Below are 16,109 nucleotides of genomic sequence, written 5' to 3'. Positions count from 1 at the left end.
TGCAATGCAACCTGAGCCCTGCTAAATGCACAATGAAGGACCTTCCACAGCGACACGAGAGGCACTCCAAGTGGCCAGCTTCTGGTCAAAGGACATTTAGCATAATGCCAACTTTTACAAAACTTTGTGTTTTTAAATGGATTTTAACTATATTCTCAACTTGCTTCTGACACCATAAAGAAATATAAAATGGCAATACCCTTTTAGTCACTGCATGAATGGAGAACTGAATCTAAAACCAGGTGAAGGAACATTAGGGAGGGGGAAATATACAACCCCTGGTCTTCTGCCAGCATCACAAATTGTTCCCAAACCTTAATGTTGATTTCCTTGGAAATGTTTGCCGGGACCATCCATGAGTTGATAATAAAATCATTCACTTTCCTCACTGTTGCATTGGAGCATTTGGATTGGGTTTGTCATATTATTTTGTTTTGGAAAAACTAAAAAAAAATGGCAGACTATTGTACACCATAATAGTTTTGTGAAATTTCTGTCTACAAAAGGGAATTGTGCAGCCTTTTCCATTCTTTTGGACTGCAACTACCAGAATTATTTCCCATTCATTACTTGTGCCAACTGGGGCTGCTAGGAATTATATTCCACCAATCTGGACACCTGTATAGATAGATCTATTCTGTCTGCTTCTTGAAGGCACCTGTGAGTAAATTTCTCCCTGGCAAACTCATATGCAGGTTTTTTTTTTATTGCTATGACTACCAAAAACGAAGAGTTATCAAACCATCAATTCTTAATGTTAGTCCATGACATGCGAGAAGAGCAATCCACAAGCCACTTACTACAATGCACTCTGAGCCTTGCCACATCCACAACAGAAGATCTTCTTGTAGTGACACCAGAGGCACTTGAAGTGGCCAGCTTCTGGTCAAAGGAAATTTAGCATAATCCCAAATTATTTGTGGTTTTTAAAAAAAATACATATTCTCAATTTGCTTCTGACATGATAAATAAATAAATATGAACATAATGCTGGAAGATTTTTACTAACGTTATGTGTGTAGGTCCAATTGTTCCGAATAGCTTAACCTAGTTGAGAAGGGAATGTTTTTCTTCTCCAAAGTTTCCTTTTTGAAGAAGAAAAACATGCATGAACCTGGCTGTTTGTGTGTTGTTGTTTTTCAACCTGATTTCAAAGTCCTTCCTGTATTCAGAGTTGTGTAGTTTAGTTCTGAAGCAATTATTCTTTTAAATTCTCTTTAAATCCTGCCAATCATTTCCCGGAGTTGATCATTATCCAAGGTTTTAATTGCCTTCCCCCACTTACATGTTGTTATGTTTAAAACATCACAGATTAACCGGGGGGCATCTCAGCAACATAACCTTTTGGAAAATTAAAAGTGAGAGATTACAGGTGAGTGGGTGGGAAGAGGCTGCCGGAGGGATGAACAACCTAAGCCATCAGTGGGAACACACTTTGGTTTCAATGCCATCTTCAGAACTGTACATCCTCATTGATATTTACAAGCAAACAAAGATGAAATTCTTCCCTCTCACTTCAGTTTTATGCTGTGATTTCCATAGACAATGGGTAGCATGTGTTTCCATGCACATTTTGCATGAACTGCTTTGTACAAGTGCTCATAGCGAAGTATAAGTTTGTATTTTACTTTCCATCAGACCAAAACTCAATGGAAACTCAGATAGAAAAAAGAAAATCACCATCACCCCAATGAAGGAGGAAGAGGAGTGAGGGAAGAGGAAAATGTGGTCCTCCCCTCATTATGGCTGGATCTACACTGCCACATGGTCCCACAAGGATGGTAAAACATCAAAGGCATCCAGGAGTCCCCTGGGCACTATCCTTGCAGACAGCCAATTATCTCACACCAGAAGAGACTTGCTTCTCAAGTTGCTTCTGACACGAAAAAAAGTGTAGACCAAGCATGGGCAAACTTTGGCCCTCCAAGTGTTTTGGACTTCAGCTCCCAGAATTCCTATTAGGAAGTGTGGGAGTTGAAGTCCAAAACACCTGGAAAGCCAAAATTTGCCCATGTCATTATATGGCAGTGTAGATCCAATCTATGTTGAGTGGTACTAATCTAGATTAGACCTAATCATACTTCCTTTCAAGACAGAATGAAAATGACGTGGACATTACAATCCTAAACACAAAATAGGCCTGTTTGATCAAGAAAAAATTTGTTTCTAAATTCGATTCGTAATTGGGGTGTTTTTTTGTTTCAATATTTAAAATATTTACAAAACTTTCCAAAAAAATGTTTTGTTATTTACGAAATTTCGTAAATATTTACAAAACATTTTAGAAACAAATTTTTTCTTGATCAAACAGGCCTAGTAAGGTCACCTTGATTAGCATTGAATGGCTTTCTCCCACCCTGGACATTCCATAGATAATATTAGATGATATAACTCTCCATTTGCCTAGTTTCCAACAGACCTCTGAGGATGCCTGCCATAGATGTGGGCAAAATGTCAGGAGAGAATGCTTCTGGAACATGGTCATACATACAGCCCTGAAAACTCACACAAGCGGCCTCCGCGCGCCATCCGGCTCCGGCTCCTGCGCCCTCCTCCTCCTCCTCCTCCTCGGGTGAGCGCGCGCGCGCCATCCAATCGGCTCCGGCTTCTGCACCCCCCTCCTCCTCCTCCTCCTCCTCCTCCTCCTAGCACTTCCTGCAACACAGCTGGGAGGAGGAGGAGGGGGGCGCAGAAGCCGGGAGCCGGATGGCGCGCGGAGGCCGCTTGTGAGCGCGCGCGCGCCATCCAATCAGCTCCGGCTTCTGCGCCCCCCCCTCCTCCTCCTCCTCCTCCCAGCTGTGTTGCAGGAAGTGCTAGGAGGAGGAGGAGGAGGAGGGGGGCGCAGAAGCCAGAGCCGATTGGATGGCGCGCGCGGCGCTCACAAGCGGCCTCCGTGCGCCATCCGGCTCCCGGCTTCTGCGCCCCCCTCCTCCTCCTCCTCCTCCTCCTCCTAGCACTTCCTGCAACACAGCTGGGAGGAGGAGGAGGAGGAGGGGGGCGCAGAAGCCGGAGCCGATTGGATGGCGCGCGCGCCATCCAATCGGCTCCGGCTTCTGCCACGGTGCACTGCTGGGGTGCTTGGGAGCGCCGGATTGGCTCCCAGGCACCAGCAGCAGCACTCAGTCAGCACAGCAGCCTCCATCCCATTAACGACACGAGCTGAAGCTCGTAAAATATATGGGGCTGCTGTTTCGATATTTTTAAACCCTTCCGGGTTTGAAAATGTGTTTCGAAATCGCTTCGAAAATGGTAAAAATAACGATTTAATTACGAAATAACGAATTAACGAACTAAAACCGACAGCCCTAAAAAATACACAAAAATAGGTCACTTTAGACCAGTGTTTCTCAAACTGTGTTCCTCCAGGTGTTATGGACTTCAGGTCATGGCTGCTTTCAGGATTCAAACTGAAAGCAAGTCTAGGATTCAAACTGCAGAAAAATAGATTTCACCAGAATATTAGGAAGTATTCCTTATATGTACAAGCTATTCAACCATGGAGTACATTGCCTCAGAAGTTGATAGAATTTCCCTCTTTGGATATTTTCAAACATATGCTGAATGGCTATCTACAAGGAGTGTTTTGACTGTGTATTCCTGCATGACAGAATGGGTTGTACTAGATGACCCAGAGTGTCCTCCAACTCTTACGATTCTATAATTCTTCCAACTCGGGGACAGAGACAATGCTGGTACAAAGTTCAGACACACTAATAGTAATCCTAACCCATTTCCAGTATCCCCAGGCTGGGAAAATCAGATGTTTAGCAGTTTTGTTTCACTAACTTCCCCAGAAGGACTGCGGTTTCAGCTGACCCATATTTAACAGAGAATGCAGTATAGTCATAAAACTAGCAGAGCAGCACCATAATGCTGCAAGGACTACATATTGATCAACATTGCCAAAGAGCTACCCATTTGTACAAAAGTTAACAGTATTCCTGGCAATGATTTTCTTTATTTAGCTGCTTTATTTGTTATTCTTTTTGATAATCTCTGATACTTAATTATGTTTTGCATCCAGCAGTGATCCTGCATTGTGGTTTTATTACCTGCCTTGAGACGTACACAAAAGGTAGGATACAGATTCCTAAAATAAAACAGAATTATTTTTAAATGGTGCTCTGATGCATGCATAATTCTAGGTAAAAGTGAAAATACAGTATTATGTACAGTGTGAACAGGACCAATGAAGGAGAGCAGGCATGCAGATGGGATGGCCATTTGGGATTAACATGGGAAGATCTCTAGCTCAGCTGGAAGTAGGAACACTTTCCTTCTTTGCTCCTATGGTCAGGTTGATTTGCTCAGTCTGTTTTGACCAGGGACCACTTTGACCAGGGACTACTTGACCAGGGACCACTTTGGCCAGGGGCCACTCCCCAACATTAGTACCAAAAGGGTTACAAATCAGTTTTTAGCCAACTTTAGATTTGGTTTGGAGTGCTGATTCAGAAAATTGCATTGGATAAACGACATCAGCTCTAGTTTCTGATACAGAACATATGCCATGGTCAGTGACAAGGAAGGAGTAGCAGGAACCTCTCTTCCTGACTCTCTCAGCAGCAGTGAGAGAGCACCCTGGCCGACTGGCTAAAAGTCTAAAAACACAGGATTTCGTTCTTATAATTATTTTCTTCATTTGAAATTTAACCAATTTTCAGTGCAAGTGAAAGCCCAAAACATATGCAACGTGGGAGAGATTAAATGGTAGAATTAATACAGTTTGACCCCACTGGGATTGTGGCGCAGCTGGCTGAGTGTCAGCTGCATTAAGATTACTCTGACCAAAAAGGTCATGAGTTCGAAGCCAGCCCGGGTTGGAGTGGGTTTCCAACCAATTGTGTGTAGCCTGTTATCGACCTTTGCAACCCGAAAGACAGATGCATCTGTCAAATAGGAAAATAAGGTACCACCTTAAAGTGTGGGGAGGCTAAATTAACTGATTTATGAGGCCATAAAAAAGACTCCAGCAAAGCATTCCAGCGGGGAAGCATGCAAGGAATGCGGAAGTGCTTCATCAGCATCGCAGATGGACGATGAAAGCGACAGCTCCCCTGGCGGCCAGAAAAAGTTAAATAGCCTCTGTGTATGTCTGTATATGTTTGTATGTCAAAAATTGGCATTGAATGTTTGCCATATATGTTTACACTGTAATCCGCCCTGAGTCCCCTGCAGGGTGAGAAGGGCAGAATATAAAAGCTGTAAATAAATAAATAAATGTTGTGGAATCTTGAGGGGTCATCATTTTACAAGATATTTAAGCTTTCTCTTCCAAATTGTGCTGTACACATAGTCAGACTCTAGACTCCTTCCTGATCACTGGCTCCTAAGAATTTCTAACAGCTGACACAGTCATTCAGTCTCAATTCTCACCTCTAATATGAAAACAAACTTGGCCTTCTCTGCAGGGTGGTTGTGCAGATTACAGAGATAATCAACATCTGTTGCTCAACACTTGGATAGTCTAAGCCAGTCTTTCCTAAGCTTGAGCCCCAAATATATTAGTATATACTTCCCACCATCCCCAACCAGCCTGACAATGACCACACTAGCTGTGGGTGATGGGATTTGTAGTTTATAGCCTGGGGAGGACCACATATTGAGTAAGGCTCATGAAGGAAACACACTGTAGAAATACTTGAGATGTTATTCTAAGAAGATCCATAGCTTGCGGCTTACATATAGATTTTCTTTCCAAACAGTAACTTGATTCTTTCTTTCCATAACACACAGCCTCATAGTTTCCCAAGGTTGGCTGTATTTTGGGTTTCCAATTCAGCAATGTTAGTCTCCTAGCAACTATGAAAAAAACCCTCCCTTTTAAGCGAATGCAATCCCCACCACCTTGTCTTATTCCAACTGCAAAGAGAGAACAAGAGAGCAGCTGCTCCTTCTTGCTTGTAAACCATCTGCAACAAGCTGATAATAATTACACTTCACAGAAGTACTTTCGGGGATTTGGATGCACCAGGCCAGTGACCACCGTGCTTATAACTCGCAGAGCCAAGCTGACAATCACTCGACATTGGATCGTCTATATCAAGTAACAAACACAAATGCGGTAAAGGACACAAAAAAATCCAACCATGATAAAGAATAAAAAGTAGAAATGAGGAATTTGAGCCCCTTTCTTTGCCATATGTCAAGCAGGATGGGCTGCAGAAGTTCCTAGCAGCCGAATCAGTTGGGCACTGGATCCACTTCTGGCTTTACTCCAAGCCTTAGAGAAATAATTCAAAGTGTTGGATCCTATCTCCAAAGTTGGTTCAGCACAGTGGATAGCTCCTTATATGTTAGGAATGAAACCAGTGGTGGATTTCCCATTGGTCTGACATAGAAGTCCGCATTTGCTAATGCTTGGTTATGGAATTAATGCAGCTTCATGCCATGGCTCAATAGTACGGCTCAATAGTACGGAATCATGGAAGCAGTAGTTTTACAAGGTCTTTAGCCTTCTCTGCCAAAGAGTGCTTGTATCTCACCAAATGACAATTTATATAATTCCATAGCACTGAGCCATAGCAGTTAAAGTCATGCCATACTGCATTAATTCTACAATGGATATGTAACCTCTGACATAGAAGTCCCCTCCTCTACTAAATGTAATCCTTGTTCCATGATCTGCTTTTTGACTGATCAGGAGCAGATCTCCCTTGATTGCATTAAGCTTCAATATTTTCATCCTCATCTAGTTCAAAAGTAGCACCAGGCACTGATATCATACCACATCCTTTGTTTCCTCCATTCTTTCATTACTCTCAAGAGCATGTAACATGAAGGCCCCTCACAGTACAAAAATCAGCTCAACACGAAAGCAAGTGGGAGCCAATTCCGGCTCTTCACCTGATTTTCATGAGTCATGTCACTCTGAGTCTCCTTGCCTTGGAAAGAGTGAGTGTGTGTAGCATGCAGACTCAGAAAGCATGGACACCTACCTGCAGCCGAGCACCTCCTCTAGAGTAAGAAAGTCAAAAATGGCCTCCTTGCCTTGGAAAGAGAGTGCATGTGTGACGTGCAGGCCCAGAAAGTGTGTGCACCTGAATGCAGCCAAGCACCTTCTTTAGAGTAAGAATGAGGATTTGCCTCCTTGCCTTGGAAAGAGAATGCATGTGGCAAGCAGGGCCAGAAAGCAGCTGCCTGCAGCTAAGCACCTCCTCTGGAGTAAGAGAACTTGCTTCCTTGCTTTGGAAAATGCATGTGGCATGCAGACCCAGAATCCTTGTGCCTGCCTGCATCCAAGAGCCTCCCCTGGAGTAAGACAAATTGTCTCCTTGCCTTGGAAAGTGTGTATGATGTAAAGGCCAGAAAATTTGTGTGCCTGACTGCAACCAAGCACCTCCTCTGGAGTAAGATAATTTGCCCCCCTGCCTTGGAAAGTGCATGTGACGTGCAGGCCCAGAAAGTTTGTGTGCCTAACTGCAGCCAAGCACCTCCTCTGGAGTAAGATAACTTGCCCCCTTACCTTCGAAAGTGCATGTGACATCTAGGCCAGAATGCACATGTGGCTGCCTGCAGGCAAGCACCTCCTCTTGAGTAAGATAATTTGCCCCCTTGGCTTGGAAAGTGCATATCATGTGCAGGCCCAGAAAGCATGTGTACCTGCCTGCAGCCAAGCACCTCCTCTAGAGTAAGAGACAAGTAAGAAGCCTCTTTAAAGCATGTGCCTGCCTGCAGCTGAACATCTCTCCTCTAGAGCAAAACAGCTTAAATGCTTAAAATGACAGGTAGGGGAGCCTGGGGAGCCCTGCCCCCCCCCCCCAATGGGTCGATAGAAAATGGATCTTTTGGCACCACAGAGTGAAAACAGATCTCTGCCCTCCCAATTTTGGGGGACTCCCAAGAAACAGATCGGGGGCCCCACTGAAAGCCAGGACAAAAAACAGGTCAAGGTTTACCCTGAAAGCACAACCCTAGTTATTTAGTTCAAGCCCCTCCATAATTTTCAGCTGGATAATGAAGGGTATGTGAGCCAGGTTTGGTCCAGATCCGTCAGGCCATGGGAGAGGCTTTGTGGTACAAACCAACATACATGCATACATTGATTTTTATATAGAGGGATGATTATTTGCAGATTGTATAAATATATTCTCTTGAGGAATCTCTGGATCTTCCAGTGCAACTTTATAATGAACTTCCAACAGAGTTCATTCCTCATTCTAAAAGAAAGATTCCAACCCTTCCACTCTCAATTCCATTTTGATCATCTTTATTTGGACTGCGTATTGATTAGAGCCACACTCGTCAAAGAAACATGCCATTCCCTTTATCAATTTCCTCTCCCTCTATTACTTTATTCCTCATCTGGCGCTGGTAGGCACGATGCTGCTTTTTGCCATTTGCATCTTGAACACCCGCATTTTACGAGAGTTGCCATAAAGCGGAAAACCCCGAGTGACAGCTCCTGGATTGGAAACACAGCAGCTCTCTATGGGCCTGTTATATATATATATATTTTCTTTTTGGGGAGAGAAAAAAGGAAAAAGAAAATGCCACGAAGCCATAATACACATAAACCTCTAATGGGCCTCCAAAATTACCTCATATTTTATTTAGAGGTTATTCCGCCCTTGTCTTTCTTTATAGCTCTTTATATGGCTGAAATGGGGAAGACGGACAAAATAGGGCAATTTCTGTTACCGAGGGGAACTGGGGTTTAACTGTCAAACTTAAGACACATATGCACTTGCATACGAACACACACACACACATACCTTCCCACCGCCCACATTTTAAACGGCTTCACCATTCCTGATTTGTTTCTCTCTGCATAGCAATACCAATTCATTTTACAGTGTAAAATGTCTCTGTCTCCCATAGCCAGATTTCAGAAGCCTTCTCCATAGAATCATAAAGTTGGGCAAGAGAACAAATCCATCCACTCCAACCCTCTGCCATTAAGGAACACACAATCAAAGCACTCCCGACAGATGGCAAACCAGCATCTGCTTAAAAACCTCCAGAGAAGGGAGCTTTCCACCTCCTCAAAGTCATCCATTTGGACATCGGAGGTGAATCTGTTCCTCATTCTCCAAGAAGCCTTTTGGGAAAGAAGATATCAAAAAGAAAGAAAGAAAGGATGGACCGCACTGTGGAATTACTGAATTTTGATGCCACTTTAGGTACATCGACTCAATGCTATGAAATAATGGGGATTTACAAGGACTTTCACCCTCTCTGCCAAAGAGCATTGGTGCCTCACTCAAACTACAGATCTCAGGATTCCATAGCACTGAGCTATGGCACTTAAAGTGGTGTTGAACTGCCTTAATTATATAGTGTAAATGTACCCAAAGAGCTGGAAAGGAGAGGGAAAAGCACAAGGAGCTGCCATGTACCGCAGTTAGTGAATTATAGAGTTGGAAGATCCAGTTCAGCTTCTTTTTTATACAGAAAGACACAATCAAAGCATCACCAACAGATGGGCATCCAGCATCTGTTTAAAGGCCTCCAAAGGAGACTCCATCACACTCCAGAGCAGTTATCTCTTATCTAAGAATTTGGTACCAGAGGCAAACACAACATGTGAATCATAGAGTTGGAATATCCACTCCAACTTCTTTCTTTCATACAGAAAGACACAATGAAAACACCAACAGATGGTCATCCAGCCTCTGTGTAAAAGCCTCCAAAGGAGGAGACTTCACCACACCCCAGAACAGTTATCTCTTATCTAAGAATTTGGTACCAATCATAGAGTTGGAATATCCATTCCAACTTCTTCCTTTCACGCAGAAAGACACAATCAAAACACCACCAACAGATGGCCATCCAGCCTCTGTTCAAAGAACTCCAAAGAAGGAAACTCCACCCCACTCCAGAGGAAAATGGATGGGCTCTTGGGCATTATCTCTTATCAGAGAATTTGTTACCAGAGGTAAACATAACATGAAAGCAAGGGATAAGTTCCCACAGCAGAAAGAACAACAATTCAACAGGTTTCAGTAAACTATTTACTGAAAACTAACAACATGCACGTATGTTCAGGTAAGCTTTGTGTATTTATTTATTTCCAGTATTTCTACCCCATCGTTCTCAACCCCCGAAGGAGAACTCAGGACGGCTTACATTTGGCACAATTCGATGCCATTAAATATAACAAAGCAGTATAACAACAATTAAAACAATAAATAGAACATTAATTAAAACAATAAAAACAGTATTAACCGCTGTATCGCCATTCCAGTCAAATTCCATATCCAAAGCGCTATTTATGCCTGCTGTCCAAAAGCCTGGTCACAGAACCACAACTTCAATTTCTTCCTAAAATACAGGAAAGATGAAGCCGAGCTTACCTTGTTGGGAATCGAGTTCCACAGGCAGGGGGCTGCAGCCAAGAAGGCCCTGTCTCTCGTCCCTGCCAGATGTATTTGCGGGAGCGAGACTGGTGGGAGCGAGAGCAGGGTCACCCCGGAGGACCTTAAACTGCAAGGCAGGACTTACTTGATTTTGTAAGTAGTCAAAAACACATTGAACCTTCTATATTTTCTTTAGCAAGCTCTATTTTTTCCACCCTTTCAATTTTGGTGGTCAAACATATATACATATATTCTTTTTTTTAAAAAACATGCTGAATGTAAGTTGTGAAGCAGGCTTTTCTGCTCTCTCCTTTTTTCTCCAAACTCAGAGACATTTGTTGTTTACTTTGCTTGTTTTGTAGGCAGGCATACGAAAACTAGAGTAGTATCGGCTAAGGCAGTGTTTCTCAACCTTCCTAATGCCGCGACCCCTTAATACAGTTCCTCATGTTGTGGTGGCCCCCAACCATAATATTATTTTTTGTTACTACTTCATAACTGTAATTGTGTTACTGTTATGAATCATAATGTAAATATCTGACATACAGGATGTATTTTCATTCACTGAACCAAACTTGGCATGGGAGTTAAAGCAGTGCGAAACAGCATTAACTCTTCAGTGTAGATGGGCAAACTGGTAAGCAGGATATATTTTCATTCACTGGACCCAATTTGGCACAAATACCCAATACGCCCGAATTTGAATACTGGTGGGGTTTGTGGGGGGGGGGGGGGTTGATTTTGTCATTTGGAAGTTGTAGTTGCTGGGATTTAGAGTTCACCTACAATCGGAGAGCATTCTGAACTCCACCAACAATGGAACTGAACCAAACTTGGCACACAGAACTCCCATGACCAGCAGAAAATACTGGAAGTGTTTGGTGGGCATTGACCTTGAGTTCTGGAGTTGTAGTTCACCTACATCCAGAGAGCACTGTGGACTCAAATAACGATGGATCTGGACCAAACTTGGCACAGACACGCAATATCCCCAAATGTGAACACTGGTGGAGTTTGGGGAAAATAGAGCTTTATATTTGGGAGTTGTAGTTGCTGGGATTTATTGTTCACCTACAATCAAAAAGCCCCTTGAACCCCACCAATGATAGAATTGGGTCAAACTTCCAACACAGAATCCCAAAGGGGTTCCTAAGACCACCAGAAATATTATTGTCTTTGGAGACCCCTCTGAAACCGCCTCACAATCCCCCCCCCCCCCCCGGGGTCCCAACCCCCAGATTGAGAAACGCTGGGCTAAGAGCTGAATCTTGTTCTCTCCTAGCTCAAGCTTTCTTGTGTTGTGCATTGCAGATGCACAGCATTTCAGATGAGGGATACTTAACCTGTACTGCAATCTTCAGCACACTTGTCACATCTGGAGAAGCTCACATAAGCATTCTTACCAGTTGTCACTGCAACTCACTGGTCAGATAGTAAATAATAATAATAATAATAATAATAATAATAATAATAATAATAGTCTGGCTACCAGTATTAAAAAGCTCAAAAATTACAACAGCAAAACAACAGAGAGTAAACAATCAGGCACATCAATTCACTCTCAACAAGAGATTCCCCCCAGGCGCTTCCAGGCCATTGAATGCAAATCAAGGTGATCAGCTGAAACATTACCCTGGTCATTCCACAGATATATAAACCCCCTTTTCCTACTTCCAACAGACCTCACTACCTCTGAGGATGCTTGCCATAGATACAGGCAAAACGTCAGGAGAAAAATTGCCTCCAGAACATGGCCATATAGCCCGGAAAAACCTACAACAACCCAATAATAGTAGTGTCAGTAAAATAATAATAATAAACTAATAATAATTCAGCATATAGATCTCGTTTGCTGTGACATACTGTGTTTTTGTGCCAGTAAAATAATACTAATACTAATACTACTACTACTACTACTACTACTAATAATAATAATAATAATAATAACAACAACAACAACAACTTTATTTGTACTTATACTTTTTTCAGTGTTGCTTCTGATTGGCTCTGGCAAATCTCCAGATCCAGAAAGCAGTCAGGCACATAGATACTAAGTTTCTATAAATAAACTCAAGCATGATCTACAATTTAGCACCAATTCTTCCCTTATGGTAATAGGATGGCAGCTTGAGCCAAGTCTCCATCAGTCTCCGCATCCTGATAAAATATATCCAAGAGACATGGGAGTCTAGCCAGAAAAACTTCAGCAATCTAAAAAAAGACTATATTCATCGCACCTCATAAGCTCAGAGCCAAGTTAATTCCTTAACCTTTTGTCTGTGTGGGGTATCACAATTAATGTTGCAACCATATATTTACATCCTTTCGTTAATGTGAAATTATCATGCAAGAGCTTATCACGATGCCTGTACTGGAAGAGGCAAAGATAAGGATGCGGTGGAGGCTGCAGGACGAAGAAATAACTGGACAGAGGAGGAGAGGAAATGATAAGACAGGCCAATCAGCTGGGGAGCTTTATCTCCAGATTTTGAAACCTTTACAAACCAGTGTCAGAGACAACCAACTGGAAGTAGCGAACAATATGATTAGGAAGAAAAACCACAGACACCTAAAGAGGACAAAATGTGACTATAGATCCCGGGTGAGGATCAATGTGTTGTCGAAGGCTTTCATGGCTGGAATCACCGGATTGCTGTGAGTTTTCTAGGCCGTATGGCCATGTTCCAGAAGCATTCTCTCCTGACGTTTTGCCCACATCTATGGCAGGCATCCTCAGAGGTTGTGAGGTATATTGGAAACTAAGCAAAGGAGGTTTATATATCCGTGGAATGTCCAGGGTGGGAGAAAGAACTCTGTCTGCTTGAGGCAAGTGTGAATTTTGCAAATGGTCACCTTGATTAGCATTGAATGGCCTTGTAACTTCAAAGCTTGGCTGCTTCCTGCCTGGGGGATCATTTTCTGGGAGGTGTTAGCTGGCCCTGATTGATTCTTGTCTGGAATTCCCCTGATTCTTGAGTGTTACACTTTATTTACTGCTCCACACTTTATCTATATGAATATCTTGGAGATGGGACCTGAGTCTAAATACTAATCCATATATGTTCCATGTATACCGTACGCACATATCCAATTGTAATACACAATATTTTTAAAGATTTCAAGCATGAAACAAAGTTTGTGTACAGTGAACTATCAGCACACAAAGATGTCACTGTCTCAGCCACCCATGTGGACCACTTGGGAGTATTTTGGATTTCAGAATCCTAACCTGTATACAAATGTATATTAGAGCAGTGCTTCTAAAAATAGTACTCTGTGGATCAGTGCTAGGTTGAAAGCCATTTACTTGACAGCCCAAAGCTTATTTCCAAGGAAGGAAGGAAGGAAGGAAGGAAGGAAGGAAGGAAGGAAGGAAGGAAGGAAGGAAGGAAGAGCTGAGGGTACAAAGATGGTGCCAATCCGTGGCAGACTGGGGAGAAAGCACTCCAGCCTACATATCAGAGAGTGCCAATGGGAGGTAGTGGGTTAAGCATTGAACTAGGACTAAAGAAACCAGGGCTTGGCATTCTACTTTGGCCTGGGAATGCACTGCGTGAATCTCCTTTGGGGATGACACCTTCTGCTGTCAAGAATTCAATGACTGCACATTGCTTAAGTCACATTGACCAACCGTCTGTGCAGGGTTCCATACTTTGCACTTTAACAACACAACCGTTCAATGCTAAGGCTTCCTGCCAAAATGGAACTGTAGAGGAGAGTCTACTGAACAAGCCAGTACCTGCCACATACCAGTACTGCCATCTGTTGAGGAGTTTCGAAGGTGGAGGCATTACTTTTCATTCAACCCTTGTACATCATAGGATTGTTTTCCGTGCTGTATGGCAGCGTTCCAGAAGAAGAAAATGCTTCTGGAACATGGCCATACAACCCAGAAAACACACAACATCCCAGAGATTCCAGCCATGAAAGCCTTCGACAATACATCATACCAACTCCCTGGCTTGCTCTTGAACCCATTTTTTGGGTTTTGGCAGTCCGTGGTATCCACAAATGTCTCTTCCAAGAGAGAAGGGAGTTGTAGTCCACTCCTTTAAAAGAAACACACAGAGAGGCTTTCCCCAACCCTGACTGAGGCTGGAGATTGAAGTTGGAATCTTCTTCTCTTAAGTCTTTTTGCTGCATGGTTTAAAAAACATCCTTCGCGATCCAGCTGTTCTACGGAGATACATGAACAAAGCTTGCAAAAACACCCCCAAGAGTTAGACTGTAATAGGTTTAAGAAAACTATGTTCTACTTCTCAAAAAGAGTTTTCTGTTTGCCAGTGCTCTGTGGTCCAAATCTGCTGTAAAAATAAAGGCTCATGTTAAGATAAGAACAGCAGAGACCTTGAAGTCTCCCATCAGCAACACCTGGAGAGGAGATTCAGCCTGTACATTGGGCACTATCATCCCAAGTCTGAACAATATGAAATGCATTCCTATTCTCCTTATGGTAATTATTTCTAAACATACCTCTAAGCACATAGGCATCAATATGTATAATTTATGCTGTATCATCTTTTTGTTTTGGGGATGTATAAGACTCAAGGTTGTTTACCTATGATTTCAAACCCTACAACGTTTTACAGACAAAATCCAGGACACATATGATCAACCAGAGTGCATCGTTTCTCAATCTGGAGTTGTGAGGTCTGTTGGAAGCTAGGCAAGTGAGGATATATCTGTGGAATAATGTCCAAGGTGGGAGAAAGAACTTTTGTCTGCTTGAGACATTCACTGGACCAAATTTGTCACAAATACCCAATATGCCCAAATTTGAATACTGGTGGGGTTGGGGGAGGGTGTGATTTTGTCATTTGGGAGTTGTAGTTGCTGGGATTTATAGTTCACCTGCAATCAGAGAGCATGCTGAACTCCACCAATGATGGAATTGAACCAAACTTGGCACACAGAACTCCCATGACCAACAGAAAATACTGGAATGGTTTTGTGGGCACTGACCTTGAGTTTTGGAGTTGTAGTTCACCTGCATCCAGAGAGAACTGTGGATTCAAACAATGATGGATTTATGTATTGTCGAAGGCCTTCATGGCCAGAATCACTGGGTTGTTGTAGATTTTTTTTGGGCTGTATGGCCATGGTCTAGAGCAGGGGTCCTCAAACTAAGGCCGGTCGTTTACCCGGCCCTCGCTCATGGTCAACCTAGGTCTGAAACGACTTGAAAGCAACAACAACAGCAACAATCCTATCTTATCAGCCAAAAGCAGGCCCACACTTCTCATTGAAATACTAATATGTTTATATTTGTTAAAATTGTTCTTCATTTTAATTATTGTATTGTTTTTAAAGTGTTTTTTTGTACTACAAATAAGATATGTGTAGTGTGCATAGGAATTCATTCATGTTTTTTCAAATTATAATCCAGCCCTCCAACAGTTTGAAGGACTGTGACCTGGCCCTCTGTTTAAAAAGTTTGAGGACCCCTGGTCTAGAGGCATTCTCTCCTGACGTTTCGCCTGCATCTATGGCAAGCATCCTCAGAGGTAGTGAGGTCTGTTGGAACTAGGAAAAAGGGTTTATATATCTGTGGAAAGACCAGGGTGAGACAAAGGACTCTTGTCTGCTGGAGCTAGGTGTGAATGTTTCAATGATGGATCTGGCCCAAAATTGGCACAAATACTCAATATGCCCAAATGTGAGCACTGTTGGGGTTTGGGGAAAATAGACGTTGACATTTGGGAGTTGTAGTTGCTGGGATTTATAGTTCACCTAGAATCAAAGAGCATTCAGAACCTCACCAACAATAGAATTGGGCCAAACTTTCCACACAGATCCCCATGACCAACAAAA

This window comes from Anolis sagrei, chromosome 4, assembly GCF_037176765.1.
Source record: "Anolis sagrei isolate rAnoSag1 chromosome 4, rAnoSag1.mat, whole genome shotgun sequence".
In the NCBI taxonomy this organism is placed as follows: Eukaryota; Metazoa; Chordata; class Lepidosauria; order Squamata; family Dactyloidae; genus Anolis; species Anolis sagrei.
This window is presented reverse-complemented; position numbering follows the sequence as displayed.